Genomic DNA, 19,923 nt, shown 5'->3' on the forward strand with positions numbered 1-19,923 from the left:
AGCCTCACCTCAAAATACCAACCAAACCATTCTCTTTGCTCCTCCCAAGACCCCCTTCCCTCTAGTTCCCTTGTCACCTCCTCCCATGCTCACCTCCAGGACTTCTCCAGTACCTCTGCATCCTCTGGAACTCCTTACCCCAATCTGTCTGACTTTCTCCTACTCACTCTGCCTCATCTCTTCATGAAGACCTATCCTGCCTCTAATTAATAAACTGTACTTTTATTTTCTCCATTAGCTCATCCCTAACTGTTATTACCTTTTGTATCACTTGATCTGCCCTTTTACATTGTAAGTTCTCACAAGCAAGGCCCTCTGATTCCTTCTGTGTTGAACTGTATTGTAACTGTACGGTTTGCCCTCACTTTGTAAAGTGCTGTGCAAACTGTTGGAGCTATATAAATCCTGAATAATAATAATAACAACAAAGCATAAAAATCCTAAAGAATGACTGGCTCTAGTATTTAAGTTGAACAACCAAATAAGACAAATGTATAAGAACGTGAGTGTGAAGAAATGTATCTAATAGTAAATATAGTATATAAAATAGTAGTGTGGTCTGTGTGAGTTCATGACCTAAATTCACATCAGGATTCCAAATATTTTCCCAGTACATAAAGATCACATTGGAGCTGCTCACTGGTCTATAATGATGCAGTACAAAGTATGACAGCTTCTCTATATAACATAGGATGCCTTTGTCCTTAAAACTGCACAGTTAGTACAAACAGTCTGCACACGGAGCTACAGTATGGAGACATGACAACCATAAATAACATCAGATGAAGTTCACCAAGGTGCCTTAGGCGGGTTAAGAAATAAATAGCCCTATCTAAAGTTACGAAATCATGCCCTCCCCTCTGATGCAAGAAGAAGCTGGAACACAATGTAAATAAACACTGGAAGCCGGCTCACGTGATTGGACTGAGCTAAACTCTGCCCCCCTGTGATTGGACTGAGCTAAGCTCTGCCCCCCTGTGAGCAGCTGTTTGTGTACAGGTGAGAAAGGACAGGTGAGCTGTATTCACTATTCACATCGCATGTCTAAAGAATAACTTCCTTTTCAGAGACGGTTTGTTCCCCAGAGGATAGAAGAGCTCTCCATTGTTCTGCCTGTCACATGGAGTTTAGAGGCACCTGCTCGGGCCTAAATATAGGGAAACACACGTGTATGTATTACACATATACAGTATATATAGTTATAGTTTTATACAAACACACATTATATATATATATTATATATATACACACACACACATACATACATATATACATACATACACACACACATAAAAATATTCTATATCCACAAAACCTACACACATGCACCTGAATCCTACAGCAGTTACTTACACAACTGCAAACACCTGGCTGCACCCATCAGAGCAGAAATACACTGATCTGGTGGTGTATGGCCATGGGGATAAACTCTTAAATGGTATATTTATATTAATAACAGGAACAAAAACACCAAGGGCCCATTTAAACTGTTGAATTTTAACACACATTTTGCAACACACTTAACTGCATCCATCCAATTATGTAATAAAAAGTTCCCATAACAGTGTTGAAGTGCATTTTAAAAAAACTGACATGTCCATTTTTTGTGCATTATATTGTGTTGGGAAGCCCATAGAAGTCAATAGCAGTGTATCAAAGTAGACATAACATGCATATTCATGCACTGAAAACAGGTATTAACAAACCGTGATCAGTAGCTGCTAACTCTATCCACTATAATTTCCAAATTCAAAAACACATTAAAAACGCTCATGATAATGCATGTCAGCCCTTGAAGGACATACACATTGATGCATGACAACACACCTAATGCTACAACACCCCCCCCCCCCTTCCTCTCTGCACAAATGGATCTACATGGGCACTATATTGTATACGTGTAATTTCAAAAATTATAATCTTATTATGCTGAATTATTGGGGTCATGGAATATTTGATTTATGTGCATCTCTAGGAGAAAACTTTTTTTCAGATTTGGATGGAGAAGGGAAAGGATAGGCCTCAGTCAGGTTTTTATTGCTACCTGTGTCTCCATTGGGTAGATTCATCACTTTGTTTGATCTGGTGACCACTGTCATAGAGAAAGGAAGGGAGATGAAAGAAACAATTAAGTTATCCTCAAAACACTCAGTGAGTGGACATTTTCCAAAGGGGACACTTGCCTAAAGGAGGGGAACTCACTTTTCCCTCACTTTGGGAAATTTCCTCTATAGCCTTGTTGGGACAGGAAGTGGGGAAAAGATTGGCCAGTGGTAAAAACTAAATATTGTCTATATGCACACACTGTAAAAGAGCAGTGTATAAATCTGCTCAGTGTACAGATAGTAGGACCTCCACAATGCTGATAAGATAGTAGTAGGGCCTCCACAATGATGATAAGATGGTAGTAGGACCTCCACAAGGGTGATAAGATAGTAGTAGGGCCTCCACAATGCTGAAAAGATGGTAGTAGGACCTCCACAAGGGTGATAAGATAGTAGTAGGACCTCCACAATGCTGATAGGATGGTATTAGGACCTCCACCATGCTGATAAGATGGTAGTAGGACCTCTACAATGCTTATAATATGGTAGTAGGACCTCCACAAGAGTGATAAGATGGTAGTAGGACCTCCACAGGGGTGATAAGATGGTAGTAGGACCTCCACAGGGGTGATAAGATGGTAGTAGGACCTCCACAGGGGTGATAAGATAGTAGTAGGACCTCCACAAGGGTGATAAGATAGTAGTAGGACCTCCACAAGGGTGATAAGATAGTAGTAGGACCTCCACAAGGGTGATAAGATGGTAGTAGGACCTCTACAATGCTTATAAGATGGTAGTAGGACCTCCATAAGGGTGATAACATGGTAGTAGGACCTCCACAAGGGTGATAAGATGGTAGTAGGACCACCACAAGGGTGATAGGATGGTAGTAGGACCACCACAAGGGTGATAGGATGGTAGTAGGACCACCACAAGGGTGATAGGATGGTAGTAGGACCACCACAAGGGTGATAGGATGGTAGTAGGACCACCACAAGGGTGATAGGATGGTAGTAGGACCACCACAAGGGTGATAAGATGGTAGTAGGACCTCTACAATGCTTATAATATGGTAGTAGGACCTCCATAAGGGTGATAAGATGGTAGTAGGACCTCCACAAGGGTGATAAGATGGTAGTAGGACCTCCACAAGGGTGATAAGTTGGTAGTAGGACCTCCACAAGGGTGATAAGATGGTAGTAGGACCTCCACAAGGGTGATAAGATCATAGTAAGACCTCTACAATGTCAGGCTGATCTTCCTGGAAAGTGCTGTCAGAGTCCAGAGCAAGGTGTTAACCCCTTGTACCCTGCATGTACAGTGTGCCTTCTATGTGCCCAGTCCTGGGATCAGAGAAGGAAATGAAGACTCAGCTGAGGAGCTGTGAAAATTGTTTTCCTTTCAGCTGTGACCTATTGATCTCCCCGGATCCTCTGTACACCTCACCCCACACAGCATTTCCATACACTGTCCAGACATGGCACACAATAATAACAATACAACTAGAACTCTCTGGGAGGCTGGCATACGCAGCTGACACTTGTGTCTAGACCTGACAAGTAACTTTCATCTCAGTTGTAGGAAAGTTCTGACATCATCACATGAACTGAGCACAGACATAAACATGACGATCATATACAACTCTAATAATAATAATAATAATAGTAGTGGTGTGCACTCACCTCATGGACAGAGGACAGGGCAGGGGTTGTGGTCAGTGGGGGGTCACAGTGGGGTTCAATGTCTTCTCACACACAGTGATTGCAGAATCTGCTCTCCTGGAAAACAAAGAACACTGAACACATGACTCCTCACATCCAAAACACATGACGTATCTGCTCTGCACCAATCACAGCTCGCTGGCCATGCCGGTGTTAACTGCAAAATGATACTCCTGCTCTCCTCCAGGGCCGTGCACGCTTCCTGCTCGTGCACTGCTTCCTTTCCCTACGCAGGGTGTGCACGGCGCGCGTTCCCCATCTCTGCCTTAAGCAGTGTGCAGGAGTTGTGACTGATGTAGACCTTCCTGTCCGTTAACCCCTTCATTGCAGCCCGAGACCGTCCCTTAACTCCTTCATTGCAGCCGGAGACCTCCCTTAACCCCTTCATTGCAGCCGGAGACCTCCCTTAACCCCTTCATTGCAGCCGGAGACCTCCCGTAACCCCTTCATTGCAGTCGGAGCTCGTAACCCCTTCATTGCAGCCGGAGACCTCCCTTAACTCCTTCATTGCAGCCGGAGCTCGTCCGTTAATCCCTTCATTGCAGCTGGAGCCCGTCCATTAACCCCTTAATTACTAGCAGCTCATCATTCCATTAGCCCCTTCATTACTAGCAGCTGTTTATTCTATTAACCCCTTCATTACTAGCAGCTCTTCATTCCATTAACCCCTTCATTGCAGCTGGAGCCTGTCCATTAACCCCTTCATTGCAGCTGGAGCCCGTCCATTAACCCCTTCATTACTAGCAGCTGCCCATTCTATTAACCCCTTCATTACTAGCAGCTCTTCGTTCCATTAACCCCTTCATTACTAGCAGCTCTTCATTCCATTAACTCCTTCATTACTAGCAGCTCTTCATGCCATTAACCCCTTCATTACTAGCCATGAACCCCCTCCATTACTGGGAACGTGATTTACTCCATTACTAACAGCTCCTCGTCCTTTTAACCCCTTCATTGCTTGTAGCCACTCTTCTCTTTGATCCCCTCCTCATTAAACACTCATCATTGCATTAACCACTTCATTACTAGTAGATTCCAATTCCTTTAACACTGAGCAGGGACACTATTCATTAACCTCTTCATCACCAGCCCTTAACCCATTCATTCTTAGCATATCCTTTTTTCCATGAACCCTTTTTTTCCCAGCAGCTCCATGTATTCTCATTTGCCCCTCATTCAATTACCTGTATTGCTAGTTCCTCTCTATTAACCCCCTCATTACTAACTGACCTTCATTCTATGAACTGCCTTTAATAGGAGAAACATTTCACAATGAAGGGGTTACTGGAATGAGCTTTTCCTATAGAAAAGGTCCATAAAATGAGGATCAACTATAAATGATGGAGCTAATGCAGTGTTTCTCAACTCCAGTCCTCATGGACCCCCAACAGGTCATGTTTTCAGGATTTCCCTCAGATGAAACAGCTGTGGTAATTACTAAGGCAGTGAAACTGATCAAATCACCTGTGCAAAATAATGGAAATCCTGAAAACATGACCTGTTGGGGGTCCATGAGGACTGGAGTTGAGAAACACTGAGCTAATGGAATGATGGCTTTTCCAACAGAAGAGGTCCATAAAATGAAGATCTGCTAGCAATGGAGAATCATCTCCTTCCAATAACCCTTTCATTACAAGTAGCTACACATTCCAGGAACCTCTTAATGATTAACCTCTTCTTTACTAGCAGCTCCTCATTCCAAGAACTCAGCTATTACCAGCAACCCAAATTTCCCTTAACCCTTTCACTACTTAAGTTTATTAATGAATGCCTTCACTGTGAGAAGCTTCACATTCAAGTAACACCACTAACTGGTCCGTTTTCTATTAACCCTTTTATTTCTAGTTCAACCTCTTTTCATTAACCATTTCATTATTAGCAACTAATTTCTTTACCTCGTTTATAACAAGCAGCTTCTTATTCAAGTAACTGCTTCATTACTGACAGCTCCTCATTCCATCAACCTCTAATTGTTAGCAGATCCTAATACTGTTAACCCCTTCATTACTAGCCGCTCTCTATTCCTTTAACATCTTCATTAATAATATCTCCTTGTCCCATTATCTTCCTCATTACAATCAACTCCTCATTCTGCTACTCTTACATTAGCAGCAATATCTATTCCATCAACCTCTATACTACTAGTGCCTCTATATTCCAGTAACTTTATTACTATCAGTTCCTCCTTCCTGAAATGTGTCTCTACATTACTATTACCGGCTTATTTAATTAATCCCTTCATTATTTGCAGAAGAAATTTTCATGAACCCCTTCATTTTCAGCAGTTCCATGTTTTATTAACTTTACAGCAGCCTGGGCCCAGGCTGGGAAGACTGAATCTGCAATAGGCAAGCAGCTTGGTGTGAACAAATCAACTGTGGGAGCAATAATTAGAAAATGGAAGACATACAAGACCACTGATAATCTCCCTCGATCTGGGGCTCCACGCAAGATCTCACCCTGTGGGGTCAAAATGATCACAAGAACGGTGAGCAAAAATCCCAGGACCACACGGGGGAACCTAGTGAATGACCTGTAGAGAGCTGGGACCAACGTAACAAAGGCTACCATCAGTAACACACTACGCCGCCATGTACAGGACAGAATGAATGGGGCCATGTATCGTGAGATTTTGAGTGCAAACCTCCTTCCATCAGCAAGGGCATTGAAGATGAAACGTGGCTGGGTCTTCCAACATGACAATGATCCCAAACATACGGCCCGGGCAACGAAGGAATGGCTTCGTAAGAAGCATTTCAAGGTCCTGGAGTGGCCTAGCCAGTCTCCAGATCTCAACCCCATAGAAAACCTTTGGAGGGAGTTGAAAGTCTGTGTTGCCCAGCCACAGCCCCAAAACATTACTGCTCTAGAGGAGATCTGCATGGATGAATGGGCAAACATACCAGCAACAGTGTGTGCCAACCTTGTGAAGACTTACAGGAAACGTTTGACCTCTGTCATTACCAATAAAGGATATATAACAAAGTATTGAGATGAACATTTGATATTGACCAAATAGTTCTTTTCAACCATAATTTGCAAATAAATTCTTTCCAAATCAGCCAATGTGATTGTCTGGATTTTTTTTCTCATTTTGTCTCTCATAGTTGAGGTCTACCTATGATGCCAATTACAGGTCTCTCTCATCTTTTTAAGTGGGAGAACGTGCACAATTGGTGGCTGACTAAATACTTTTTTGCCCCACTGTATGTAAGCAAACCTGGATCTGCTTTTCACTCAGCTCACATAAACATAACAAATATGACAGTAATGTTTGGGAGCTGATGTATCATCTGGATCAGCCTTTCTCAACCAGGGTGCCTTCAGGCTTCTTCAGGGGTGCCTTGGCAAAAAGTCCAAAAATTGTTTACAAGCCAGCAGGTGGATAAATCCTGCCTTCTAGTACACAAAGCCACAGGTTTTCATTATGCACTTTTATGACCTTCTAGCTGCCAGCATCCTAACAACCAATGGCATCATCAGTTGATAAGGTGGGCATTGGGAGCTTGCACATCATCCTTGTTTGGCCCTCCTCCGCCCCTCTCCGTTAGCACTGGGGTCACAGCAGACTGAGGGAGGGAAAATGAGAGACACACTGGAATACTAGTCAGTACCAATGTGCAAAGTTGTATTTACTTTGGAAGAATAAATCATCTCTAACATTGGGTGTACTGGATGTGTGTGGAATATGTTTTTACATTTTATATAGGGGTGCCTTGAGATTCTGCAGAATTTTAAAGGGTGCCTTGAGATTATCCATAATTTTAAGGGGTATATCAAAATTATCCATCGTTTTAAAGGGTGCCTTGACTGGAAAAAGGTTGAGAAACCCTCATCTGGATGAGTGAAAGGCAGTATTACAGTGGTTAAAGATGGTCACACAATTTGAACTCCATTAGAAAAATGGCTACCTTGGGTTGTGTAGTTAGGAGGGCGAACTTCAAAATTAGTGGGGAGTTCAAAGAAAATGCTAGGTTTTCTGATGTATTTTGGATCAGCGGCTTTATTTAGAAGAGTGAGGAGTAGATTATTATTACTGTTATTATAATACAGAATTTATAAAGCACCAACAGTTTATACAGTGCTTTAAAATCTAAAGGGAGAGAGTACAGTTACATTCGGAGGGTTAAGAGGCCCTGCCCATATACACTTACAATTTAGGGCAAGTGGTACAAAAGGTAATAACTGTGGGGATGAGCTGGTGGAAGAGTGAAAAGATGTACTGTGCAAAAGCTGGTTGTGACATTTAGCATCTCTAAATAGTAACTGAGGTATACAAGTAACCTGGTAAGCATTAGAAATTGCAGCAAGTTCAAGGGCACGATTGAGAGGTATTCCATAATGCTTGGGAGTTGGTATATAATTTGCAACAGTGAAAGGCAGTTGTTCAATATAAAAGCTATAAAAAGTTGTCATTTAATGGTTAACAGAAGGGTTAAGGCTAAGCTAATATCAAATCTTGACTTTAGATGTGCTTCTTGAGGAGGCTGCCTTTGTTACAAAACCTATGCTTGATTTGTGCAGCACTATAAGTTAAGTAGGACTGCATTACTCTTTTGTTTAAAAATACACTTTCTTTAAAAATACTTTTACTTTGTTCATGTTTTCTCTCTCTACACTGTGTACATTCTGTAGACTCTTTGTAACAACTTCCCATTGATGTGTGCACGCTCCAACAGAAATGGAATATTATAGTTTAACTGCGGGGACTACTGCAGAATGTGCTATGGCAACTTGTAATCGTATCTGTTTTGTATGGAGTGTTTTTGGGCATGGTTTGTATGTCTTCATCTGGTTACATTTGGTTATGTGCAATTACCTTTAATTAACCCTCTATCTTAAATTTCCAGTATTTCCAACATTATAGTTCAACCTGAATAGACCACCATTGTTGACTTCTCCTTCTGAAAATGTTAGATGCTTGGCTTTCATGCTGCCAGTGGTTCATTGCTTTCTCTGTCATTGATCCATAACAAGTATACAAATCAGGAGTTGTAAAAGTACAAAAAATATGTTTATTCTGAGTCTGTGATCCTGACAGAAACAGCAATGCAACTAGTCTTAAAAAAGTGTAAAATATCCTACACACTCATCTCTATATTTCAAACTGTGAGCCGGTCTTGGCTGGTTAAAGTGTATGTAAACCCTAACAATAAATATCTACAAATTTTTCCCATTTGGTCTATTAAATATAAAATTGAAAGAGTTTTGTTATATTTGTTTGATAAGGGCAAATAAATACTGTACCTGTACATCCAGTCCAGTTCACTTCTGAGGATAGTCCCCCCCTTTCCTGTTATGTTCAAAGAGCAGAATTCTGTAGTCCAAATCATGAGTGAGCAGACTATGGTAACAATGCTGTTCCTCAATAGGAGCAGACACTAAATGAGTAAAAAAAAGCCAGAAAAAAAGAAAGCATACATCCATCACGTTTAAGGCTTGGTGAGCTACAATATATTACTATAACGCTGGGCATTGTTACTGAGGATGCAGAACTCTATAAGCCAACAAGATGGCAGTGTTCACTACTTTGCCTCGCTATAGCTCTAATCCCAGAGCAATCTGGGAGATGTAGTCTCAAAAGGAGGATCTTGCATACAGTCACGCTGAAATCAAAACTACAAGGTCCACAAGCACCAGCCAAGGAGAAAGATGATATAAAATGAAAAGCCTGGGAAGGAGCCAGGGCAGGTGTGGAGAGACATGCTAACTGATAAGGTGTGTATGAAACTGTGCTGGACCATGCTGTTTAGACCAGGCCAAACCGTACTGCATTCTACAGAACCACATCAATCCAAGGAGTAGACTGCTGGTCTGAGCGCTGAGCCATGAAACAACCTAAGGGAGGTTTTTTATTATCCAGAGTCATTTCTGGGGTACATACACCCTAATCGTTGCAGCTACATCCACCACTTAAGGGGGCCCCCCACCGTGCAGACAACTTGCATTCCTCTAAGGACTACCGAAAGAGGATTGGGAGAGGGGTTCACTGAGCCACACTGTTACTGTACTCACAGCTAGTTTTTGGTTCACCATGCAGATCTAGCAGATCTATTACCCTTCATTGACACTGTTCCCTGATCTGAGTCAAACACATTGCTGACATTTAATACTGAAAGTTGCAACTATTGACACCAAAGTTGCCACTAACCCAGACTGCTGACTTGGATTACTCCCATTCGTATCCCAACTTGTGGTGTGATATCTTAACATTAACTCAATCCAATCTCTTCTCCACATTGCACTCCCCTTTCTTCCAGACATGATCGCCTTTGCTTAGCTGATTTAAAGGGGCATACCCACTGGCTGAGTTTAACCCTTTATTCAACTGCTTTCTAAACTACACACCCAAAAACAACATTGCTCTGTTTCATGCGCGAACATTAAAGTGCCCCAATTGAGTTGGCAGAAGTAAATATAAAGAAACTGTTCAGATCTTGCGGCTTGCCCGATTGCAGCACTAGTTTGCTGGTAACATAACTTAAGCTTCCAGGCCCTTCCAGGCCTAAGCCTCTCCCAACAGAGATCCCTCAAGTGAACTAGCCTGTTGTATTTATTGTTAGCCATCTACAGTCTCTTGGGGCATATTGTCTCAGTCAGAGAGCTATTGTTTTTGCTCTTTCCACTGCAGCACATTCTCACACCAATCTTAAAGGTACCTGGGCTAACTGCATTGTATTTGTATCACATTGTTTTCAATGTGTTAACTCTAAATCACTGAGCTGCTGTACTGCCTTTTCGTTATGGTCTGCCAATACAATCGGTTTATCTTCTAATGGTCAGTGTGTGCCATTTTGTCTGACTGCTGGGAGTTCCCGGCCAAGGTATTCAACTGGTGTCAGCAGGACAAGGGAAAGAGCAGAAGCCCCAGTACTGCCAATAGCTCCTGTGGGGGTAGCACTAAATTACATTTTTATTTTTAGGTTTAGATGTACTTTTGGAGTCAAACTTGAGAAAACCTTACTATATGTTTGCTATACATTTACATTCCAATAGTATACCTAAAATTATTGGGGGAAAAAATTTCTTACCTTTCTAGTTGTTTCTTTGAAACAGGCCTTTGGGCAGACTGCAAGCTAAGTTGAACAATTTAAAAATTAAAGTGGAAAGAGAAAGTGGGAACAGTGTATATTTCCCCTCATTGACCTACAGTGCAGAACCCAACCTTTGAGCTCTTTAACCCTTTGTTAGGCCAGAAAGTGTTTGAATCTAGTTTACAACTGATAATGAAATGTCTCAGCACAGCACGGACAGTGTTAATTATGGTACTTTCCATTTGTAAATAAACCATACAGTTATGGTAATTGCCCAGCCCTAATGTGTATGTTACCCCAACATTTTATATTTCTGCTGCTAATATAACACATGGAGGAGATTAAGGATTCCTATCCTACCTTGCTGTATGCCTGGCTGTAGTGGACCTTTCTCCTCCTGGAAGTGATGCAGCGCTCCTGTCCGGCGCCTTCTGCCATTGCTCCACAGTTCGGCATTGAAACTGGTGGCACTGGGCTATCGTCCTCTACGTGAGGCACGCTGACTCCTCCATACACCACACAGATGATAGCTCTTCACCCTGGATACCCACTTTACTGATGGTTACACCAACCACAGTTTTAATGCTTATACTTACCTTATTTATGTGAGTGTTCCTACCTTTACACCTGAATAAAGTGATATACTGCACTTAGAGGTGCTTCTTCTCCTTCTCTCATCCTACAGAGTCTGCTACAGTCTTTTTGGAAGCCTTGCCCTCAGTGCTACACGGACCCCCCTACCCCACGCACATCTTCCTCATACAGCTATAAACACTACCATCACCCCATACCAGGATTACCCAGGACTTTGAGCAGTGCTTGCGCTGATCACCCCCCCATTTCTTCTATCGTCCTCTACATCACTGTAGTCTCCAAATACCATTTGAGGTTTCTTCTGCGAGTGAGATGGAAGCCTCTGCTTTGCTCATGAGCAAAAGCTGCTGCTGATGGCTGCACTATTTTCCCCAGGGTGGGGGATGTTAATGAGTTCAGATCCCTCAGGGGATCCCAGTACAGTGGCAGTCACCTTTTGGTGCATGTAAGTTGGCTGCACAGAGAATGGCTGTAGCATCTTTTTGTGTTCTGAAACACCTTGCGGAATGTTACCTCTTTGAGGAGGCCCTTCTGGGCAGAGGACCTCGCCTCCTGGGGTGGATCCTCCTATTTCGAGGTTGACAAAAGCAACTGTGATGCTGTTGGCAGAGGCTCTCTTCCCTAGGGATCCTGTGGACTGCAGGGCAGAATCCATCACCCGCTCTATTTTTACCTTTGCGGGGTTGGCATTACATCTGTGTGGCCATGGCCATGGTGTTTATCTCTGCGGACAACCTCCGGAAGCTTCGGCTAGCAATCCAGCTGCTCTTGCCTGCAGGTTTTCAGTCTGGTTTTGTCCGCTTTCGATGCAGTTCCATATGCACAATTCCTTGAGAGCGTGCTGAATAGGGAAATTGTTTTTTTAAGTGGAACAAGTATACAGCCTTTTTGGACATCTAGATTCATCTGGACCGGTCAGCAAGGGCCTCTCACCTATAGTGGGTCCCGTCTTTGGCCCTGCTAGCCGGTAAATCCTTTCTCCCCCTCTGCTGGACAGTTCTCAAAGGATGCCAGCCTGTCTGACTGGGAAGAAAACATGGGTCTGAGATTGGCACAAGGCCATTGGATGCCAAAGGAGACTAGTTTACCCATCATTGTCCTACAGCTGTGAGCTAACAGATTGTGTCTGAAGTACTAGACGAACCTTCTCCTGGGGCTTCTGGTCAGGATCCATTTGGACAATGCTGCTGTGGTGGCCAATATCGAACATCAGGGCGGCATGCGAAATGCAGCAGTGGAAGTGGTTGGTTCTGTGCTGGTTGGAGCAGCACACTTCGGCTCTCTGCCATGCATTTTCCTGGCATCAAACATTAGCAGGCAAATTGCCTTGGTTGTCCCCTGCTGGATCAAGGGGATAGTCTCTGCATACGGCTAAGGTTCATCAAATCTGCCTGTACTGGGGGACCCCTGATATATAGCTTCTGGTGTCCTGTCTGACAGGACAGTGCCATGGTTTGTGGCGAAAGCACCAGGTCCCCTGGCAGATGCAACAGCAGCACTGTGGGATCAGTCTTGTCTGGTCTACCCGTTTCTGCTTCTTGAGCAGCTGCACAGGATTGGGATGTAGGAATTCCATTTTTCTGGTGGTCCTGGGCTGGCCTTGTCTGTGGTACACTGTTGTAATGAGGCTGGCTGTGGGTGCTACTTGGCGGTGGCCTGTTCGGGGGTTCTCCTGTCCTGGGGTTCGGTTTGCCACCCTGCTTTGCCATCACTGTCTTATAGGCATCGGTTTTGAAAGCCAGGTTTTGAGGGACAGGGGGTTGCTGGATTTGTTGATCACCACCATATTTAAGTTGCACAAGTGTAACTCAGGGGCGATGTATCATCACACCTGGAAGGCTTATATTATATTGGCTGGTGCAAAGCACTGGGTGTACATCCACTTCCCTCTCAGTGGCACAGGTGTTGGCCTTTTCCAACAGAATGTTGAACAAAAACTTGCCTGGAGTCCCCTTAAGGGTCAGGTTTTCTGCCCTTGCTGTAATTTTTCTGCATTCCTTGGCCACACACTTCTTGATTTACATTTTTCTCCTAAGGGTTTGTTGTTTGGCACCCTTTGGTGTTCTCTGTTGCTGCTGTGGGGCTTGAATTTTGTCTTTTTAGTCCTCCAAAGGCCTCCTTTTTGAGAGTATTTGGGATATTCCCCTGCTTACCCTTCTCAAAAAGTTGCCCTTTTGGTCTCCATTGTTTCCACACAAAAGGTGTCCATGTTGGCGACCTTGTCTTGTACTCCATCTATGCCCTTCCCTTCTTTTGAAGGTGGTGTCAGATTTTCACCTAAATGGGGACATAGTCTTGCCTTCCTTGTGTTCATGGGCCATCACATCCGTTTCATTGTTTTCCTTGGACGTGCTCTGGGTTGTTCGTGTGTGCCTGTCTCCTATTGCCTCTTTCCGGAGGTCAGATTCTCTCATTGTGCTTTGTGTTAGCCCAAGAAAATGCCTGGAGGCCACCTCTGCTACTTTCTGAATTGACAGACTGTGCAGGCGTACGCCATTACGGGTTGGGCTCCTCCCTTCTGCTTTATGGCCCACTCCCCCTGGGCATCTAGTGCCACCTGTGTGTTCTATAATGTGGGATAAGTGTCTTGGGTTTAAACAGCGGCTACCTGGTCATCTGTGCATACCTTTATAACATTTTACAAAGTCCCTGTATTTTGTATCTTCAGATGTTTGTTTTTGGCCGCATGGTTTTGCATGCTGTTGTTTAAGGTTACTTGTTGGTCCTTTTTTGAGGGTTATTTTTGGGTGGCTGGCACGTTGCCTTGTTGCTACAGTTGTTTCTGATTTGCCCACAACTCATTGAGGCACGGCTCTGGTACATCCCTATGGTGAAGAATCAGAAGAGCTGTGTCTGTCAATGAACTTAAGAGAAAGCAGGATTTTTGTTACTCACCCTAAAATGTATTTCTCTGAGTTCATGGACAGACACAGCTCCCACCTCTCTTGGAGTTTATATTTCTGACACTGTTTTGTAAGCAACTGGTTTGTCTATAGCAGAGAGGGGTTCTACACCAGAAAGGACTGCCCATAGGTGGTACTGTGTTCTTTTTGTGCTTAGTGTCCTACTCCTTCAGACGGTGATATAGTCCTGTGGTCAAGAATCAGAAGAGCTGATGAACTTAGAGAAAGGGATTTTACGGTAAGTAACAAAAATCACGTTTTTACTTTAGCTTTTATTGAAATAAAAACGCATGTCACCATGCATATAAGTTAGACTGCGTTCACACCACTCCGTTGCAAAAATGCAGCAAAATTGCATATGTGTTTTTGCTGCGTTTCAGGTGCGTTTTGCACCTGTGAAGAAAGGACATGGGACTCCAAAAACTCCAGTGAAGAAGCAACTGCAGGTGCATTTTTGATGTGTTTTTGACACATTTCTAAGACATTTTAATTAATTTTATTAGGGAGGTGTGTTTTTGGTATTTTTTTTTTACCGTACCAAACATTCAATAAAAATGCAGCAAGTAGGACTTTTAAAAATGTAACTGACAGGTGTAAAGAGCTCCACAGGATTTATTGAAAATGCATTATTATTATTATACAGGATTTATAAAGCGCCAACAGTTTGCGCATCGCTTTACAAAATGAAAGCGAACTTTACAGGCACATTACAATTTGGTATAAGAGGAATCAGAGGGCCCTGCTCGTTAGAAAGAGGGTAAAGTGATACAAAATTTAATAACTGTGGCGGTAGAGCTGATGGCAAAAGTAAAAACACAGTGTATTAGTTAGAAGCAGGATTCTAGGCTTCTTTAAAGAGAAGGGTTTTAAGGGATTACCTAAAAATGGACAGATTAGGAGACAGTCGGACAAATTGGGGTAAGGAGTTCCATAGGATGGGAGATACTCAGGAGATGTCCTGGAGACGAGCGTGGGAGGAAGTGACAAGAGACATAGAGAGCAGGAGGTCTTGGCAGGAATGAAGAGAACATAAGGCAAAAACAGAAGAAAAGCTGATCAGTGTGAAAGCAGCCTAAAGAAACTTCATACACTCTATATTACAGTTTCATCGTGTTTATTTCTAGTAATTGCTTGTACTTCCAGGTGTTGCTAAAAGGCATATGATGGGCATTGATATATAATTCAGCCATCAAGAGATTTTTAATGTTTTAGAGAATATGTGGCCTACCGGTAGATGTTATGTACATGCATCAAAAGATAACATGACAAAAGATGAAGAAACTTGAATTTCCCATCAACTATTAATTTGTTGATAGCTTCATTTCTGGATTGAGCCTGGGTTCACATATGTGCAGCAAGTACATCGCATGTGATTCACACAGGAACTGCATCACATTCCTGTGCAAATCACATGCGATTTGTGTGTGGTGCGATTGGAGCCATGCATTTTGTATGGCTCTAGTCGCACCGCACCCACACCAAAAACGTGCAGGACCACATGGGTGTTCACACCTATGCAATCCGATTCTGAACATCGCACGGAATTTTGCGGACCGCTTTAGGGGTGTTGTTAACTTAACAGACACACCCGCAGCGGTTCACATGAACAGAAGGCAATTCTGATACGGTGCGGAATTCGCACTGAAAATGCTGCGAATTCCGCACCACATCAGTGTGAATCAGGGCTGAAGGATAGTGTTAGGACTTGTTTAATCTTGCTTCAAAATGTGGCATTAGACATTAGACACATTAAAGAGCTCTAAATGCCAATTTAAAGCACCTGTCAGTAAATAAATGAAAACCTATGTTGTTGTTCTTGGTGCTTCAAAGCATCACCAAAGGCTTCACAGAAGTCTATCACAATGATAGATAAGACAACCTGCAACATTTGAAAAGCTTTTATTCGCTTTGTTTTGGAGGCAGTGCAGATATGAAATATCCCAGGATGTACTGGGAAAATGTAGTCTTCAGTCACTTCCTCTTCATGTGTATATATTCTGGGTGTGTCTGGTGCAGATGTCACATCTAGTGTGCAGTGTGGAGCCAGAAGGAAGGTGAGCAGGGTCCTTATTGGAGTGGAACAACTAGCAGATGGCACACGAGGTGTGCAACATGGAAAGATTATAGCGGGAGATGAGCAGGTACCAAAAAGAGGATCAGCAAACCAGAGGATGAGCAGAGTTGGGTGTTACTGTTCAGTGTGGGATCAACAGAGCTGGGGGTACTACTTAGTGGGGGATCAGCAAAGCTGGGGGTACTAATGAATAGGGGATTTGCTGAATGAGGCTAATAATAAGCAGGGGATATGCTAAACAGTGGTACTAATGAGCTGGGGATCTGATGAGTGGGGGTCCTACTGAGCTGGGGATCTACCGGGCCCCTTTAAAAAAAAAATAGAACGATCAACACACATACAAAGCTTGAAAGAAGCATCAAAAACACATCAAAATAGCATGTTGAAGAGACAGGAGCTGTAATGTGTGTTAAAATTGAAGCAAGTGGGGGGCGTGTCCAAGATGGCGACCAGAGCGGCCGCATAATCCACAGCTCCGGCGCCTCGTCCATTAATCTGCTGCCATCCAGGTAGCGGCGTGCCACCAATGGGCATCGGAGCTCTCCCCGACCCTGCCTGTACCTGGAAGAGGGGAGCGGAGCAATTTTGGCCTCTCTCTGAGGCAGCTGCAGTGTCCAGCCTGGCGGGGCCTGCCTCGGCCCACCGCAATTTCATCCGCGGCCTACCGTGATCTCATCTGCGGCCATCCGGGTGGCGGTGGGCCCTTGGCGGGCATCGGAGGCCTCCACTGTCCTGTCCACACCTGGAGGGGGGGATCGGAGTGGGTCTGTCCCCCGTCAGCTGCGGTGGACAAGCTCGGTCTAGTGAGGCCTACCGTGGCCTGCCCACACCTGGAGTCCATCCATCCATTCTTCCTGTGACTACGGTTGGCGTGGGGGGTGCGGCCAGCACCCATCAGGCCTCCTGTGGGTACTCCGGTGGCAGTGTCTGATATCTGTGGCCTGAGATATTGCCAGCAAGGCCTCAATTCGGCCTGGGGGCTTGCAGTGTTCTGGGAGTCAGGTATTTGGCCTCCCTACACATATTCTGAATCACTCTGGATCCTGGTGCCTGGGAAATCCTGAACCTCATGGTTCCCTGTATCTCATCTGACCCCATAACAGAGGCCAAACCAGTGTCTGGTTCCCTTGCTCCTACTGCACATAACTACTGCAGCTGATATCCATCCCTCACTTCCTCATGTTAAATCTCATTTTTACAATATGGAAATTGTACAATATGGAAGTGGAAGCTTGAGTGCATCTCTGTAACTACTTCTCTGCACCAGTACCGGGTGTTATAGATCCCCTGGGGTCAATACTACCCTTGGTTATACATAATTCAATTGATCACCCCCAGGAAATTTCCTGCATGCCGTCCACCAAAAAGAAAAGTAGGGGTAATGCTCAAAAATCCCTTACGACATATTTAATGAAAATGCACAAGATTTGCAGCATGTCTCAGGACATCACGGAAAGAGCATCTCCATCCGGTTCCACACAGGATACCGCAGCCCATCCTTCAGATCAGGACAGTGAGTACGCACAGCAACTTACAAAGGGGGATTTGGAATCTTGCTTGGAAACTATGTACACCAAGTTAGCCACTAAATTCCAATCAGAATTCCATAAAAGTTTAAACGTCCTCTCTCAGAAAGTAGCAGCGTTGGGCTCCAGAACTGATCGTTTAGAAACCAAACACGATGAGCTCAGCTTAGCTTATGGCGAGCTCTTCAGAGATCACGATCATTTACAGACGGCCTTTACGCAGTTTCAGGCACAATTTTAAGATCTTGACAACCGCAACTGCAGGAATAACCTGCGAGTTCGAGGAGTCCCAGAGACTGTGACTAACCTTTCACAAGCTACAACCAAGTTATTCAGATCCCTCCTTCCGGACCACGATACTGGATCCTTTGCTTGTGATCGCATCCATAGAGCTCTGCGTCCAAAACCTCCTACTGATAAACCGCCTCGTGATATTGTCCTATGTATGAAAGATTTCCTGACCAAAGAAGATATACCTAGGGCTGCCCGCAATACTTCAACAATCACTTTTGAAGGTTCAACTTTGCAAATATTCCCAGATGTCTCTCCGGCTACGTTGGACAAACGTAGAAAAATTAAGGAAATCATATCCATTCTTTTCTCGGCTCGTATTCGTTATAAATGGGGCTTCACATTTTAAGCTGATAGTCCCACACAATGGTAGCACATATATAGCTACATCTCTCTCTGAAGGCCGTGAAATTCTGGCTAAATTAGGCCTGGCAGATGCTCTTTCACCTCAACGCCCTCCTTCCACCCCCCCGAGTTTCTCCAATCTGGCACACCCCATGCCCTCGAAGGGAAAGGAGGAGAGTCAGGCAAGACCCAGGATGAAAGGATTTTGCTTAGTTGCATGTCATTCACTTTTTGGATGGGTTTTTGGTCAAGGCTGCAAGTTTTTTATACTTATATATGTGTATTATGTTTGATCTCCTCTTAGTCTATATGGACGAGCAAAAATTCAGCAAAGGTCATCAGGCCTTTACATAGTGCCCGTATGCTGGTGCTATGGGACCTCCTAGATTGTAAGTTAGAGCAGAGCCCTTGAACCCCTCGTGTATCGCATTGTATTGTTACTGTACTGTCGCATGTTCTGTCCCCTTTTGTAATGTACAGCGCTGAGTGAATTGTTGGCGCTTTATAAATACTGTATAATAATAATAATGGGACTCTTGGACACGTTACCCCACCCTGCCACCTAGCATGGCCGGAGAGGTCAACGCTCTGTTGCGTGTTGGCCGATCCGCCTCCTGTGTTTTACGGTGGCAGAGTTTGGGCCCGATTGGCTCTTTGATGTTTATTCTTCCTGTCTTTTCAGGAAGCGCAGAAGGCCTACCTGATCCATGGTTAAATGTGCTTTCTTTAGTTGTTGGGGCTCTTACAGCTCCATTCCTATTGCTTTATGTTTCTATTTCTGTGATAATTTTGGTACATGAAGTTGCTTATACACCAGTTTGTGGACGTCCTGGTTGCTATATTGTGACTTGGATGCTCCATAAATTGATACAGGCTGACTCTGCCTTAATTGATGTGGTTCCAGATGTTTCACTACTTAGACAAATTACATTGGATACTTTTCGGATGATTACTTTAATGCTGATCAATGTGACTCTTATTTGCTATGTTAATTCAGTGTGTCTGACATAATGTCCAGGGTTTCAACCCACCTAACAAGCGTAAACTGCCTTCCTTCAGTACAAACGCCTAGGGGCAAAAATTATTTTACTACAGGAAACTCATTTTGCAGCTGCTAAACACCCGACATACTTTCATAGATTTTACAGACAGGGGTTCTACACCTTACACTCTTCTAAGAGTAGAGGCGTAGCTATTTTTTTTTTTTTTACAAAGAAGAGGCGTAGCTATTTTTTTACATAACTCATTTCCCTTCGATATTCAACATGTTTATCGCGACCCTGAGAGTAGAGTTATCATTATTAAAAAAGGTACCCTTTTGGGTCGTAAAGTCACGATCGCCAATGTCTATGCACCAAATTCGGCGCAAGCATTCTTTTTCTCCCACTTT

The 19,923-nt window shown here is 43.7% G+C and overlaps 1 protein-coding gene and 2 long non-coding RNA genes across 6 annotated transcripts in view; 2 read left to right on the top strand and 1 right to left on the bottom strand.

Moving 5' to 3' along the window:
• Positions 1 to 9,114, bottom strand: part of KLHL24 (kelch like family member 24) — a 92,103-nt gene extending 82,989 nt beyond the window's left edge. For 2 of the 3 annotated variants that reach the window (XM_089672344.1, XM_089672342.1), the window contains exons 1-2: positions 9,014 to 9,114; positions 3,728 to 3,823 (exon numbers count right to left, since the gene is read on the bottom strand). The gene's annotated coding sequence lies outside the window, so the exon portion shown is untranslated. Of the gene's footprint in view, positions 1 to 3,727; positions 3,917 to 9,013 lie in introns of those variants that run through there. The other variant, XM_089672343.1, reaches the window with a different exon arrangement.
• Positions 799 to 6,827, top strand: LOC149466771 (uncharacterized). Its single transcript, XR_016312039.1, has 2 exons — positions 799 to 1,013; positions 6,076 to 6,827. It is a non-coding gene; the product is annotated as an uncharacterized LOC149466771 (long non-coding RNA).
• A 264-nt stretch (positions 9,115 to 9,378) lies between the features above and the next one.
• The window catches only part of LOC149466772 (uncharacterized), a 41,281-nt gene continuing 30,736 nt past the window's right edge, over positions 9,379 to 19,923 (top strand). For both annotated transcript variants that reach the window (XR_016312047.1, XR_016312048.1), the window contains exon 1: positions 9,379 to 9,484. This is a non-coding gene — a long non-coding RNA (uncharacterized LOC149466772). The remainder of the gene's footprint in view (positions 9,485 to 19,923) is intronic.

Source organism: Staurois parvus, unplaced genomic scaffold (assembly GCF_062004578.1).
Source record: "Staurois parvus isolate SC_StPar_1 unplaced genomic scaffold, SC_StPar_1.0 ptg000126l, whole genome shotgun sequence".
In the NCBI taxonomy this organism is placed as follows: Eukaryota; Metazoa; Chordata; class Amphibia; order Anura; family Ranidae; genus Staurois; species Staurois parvus.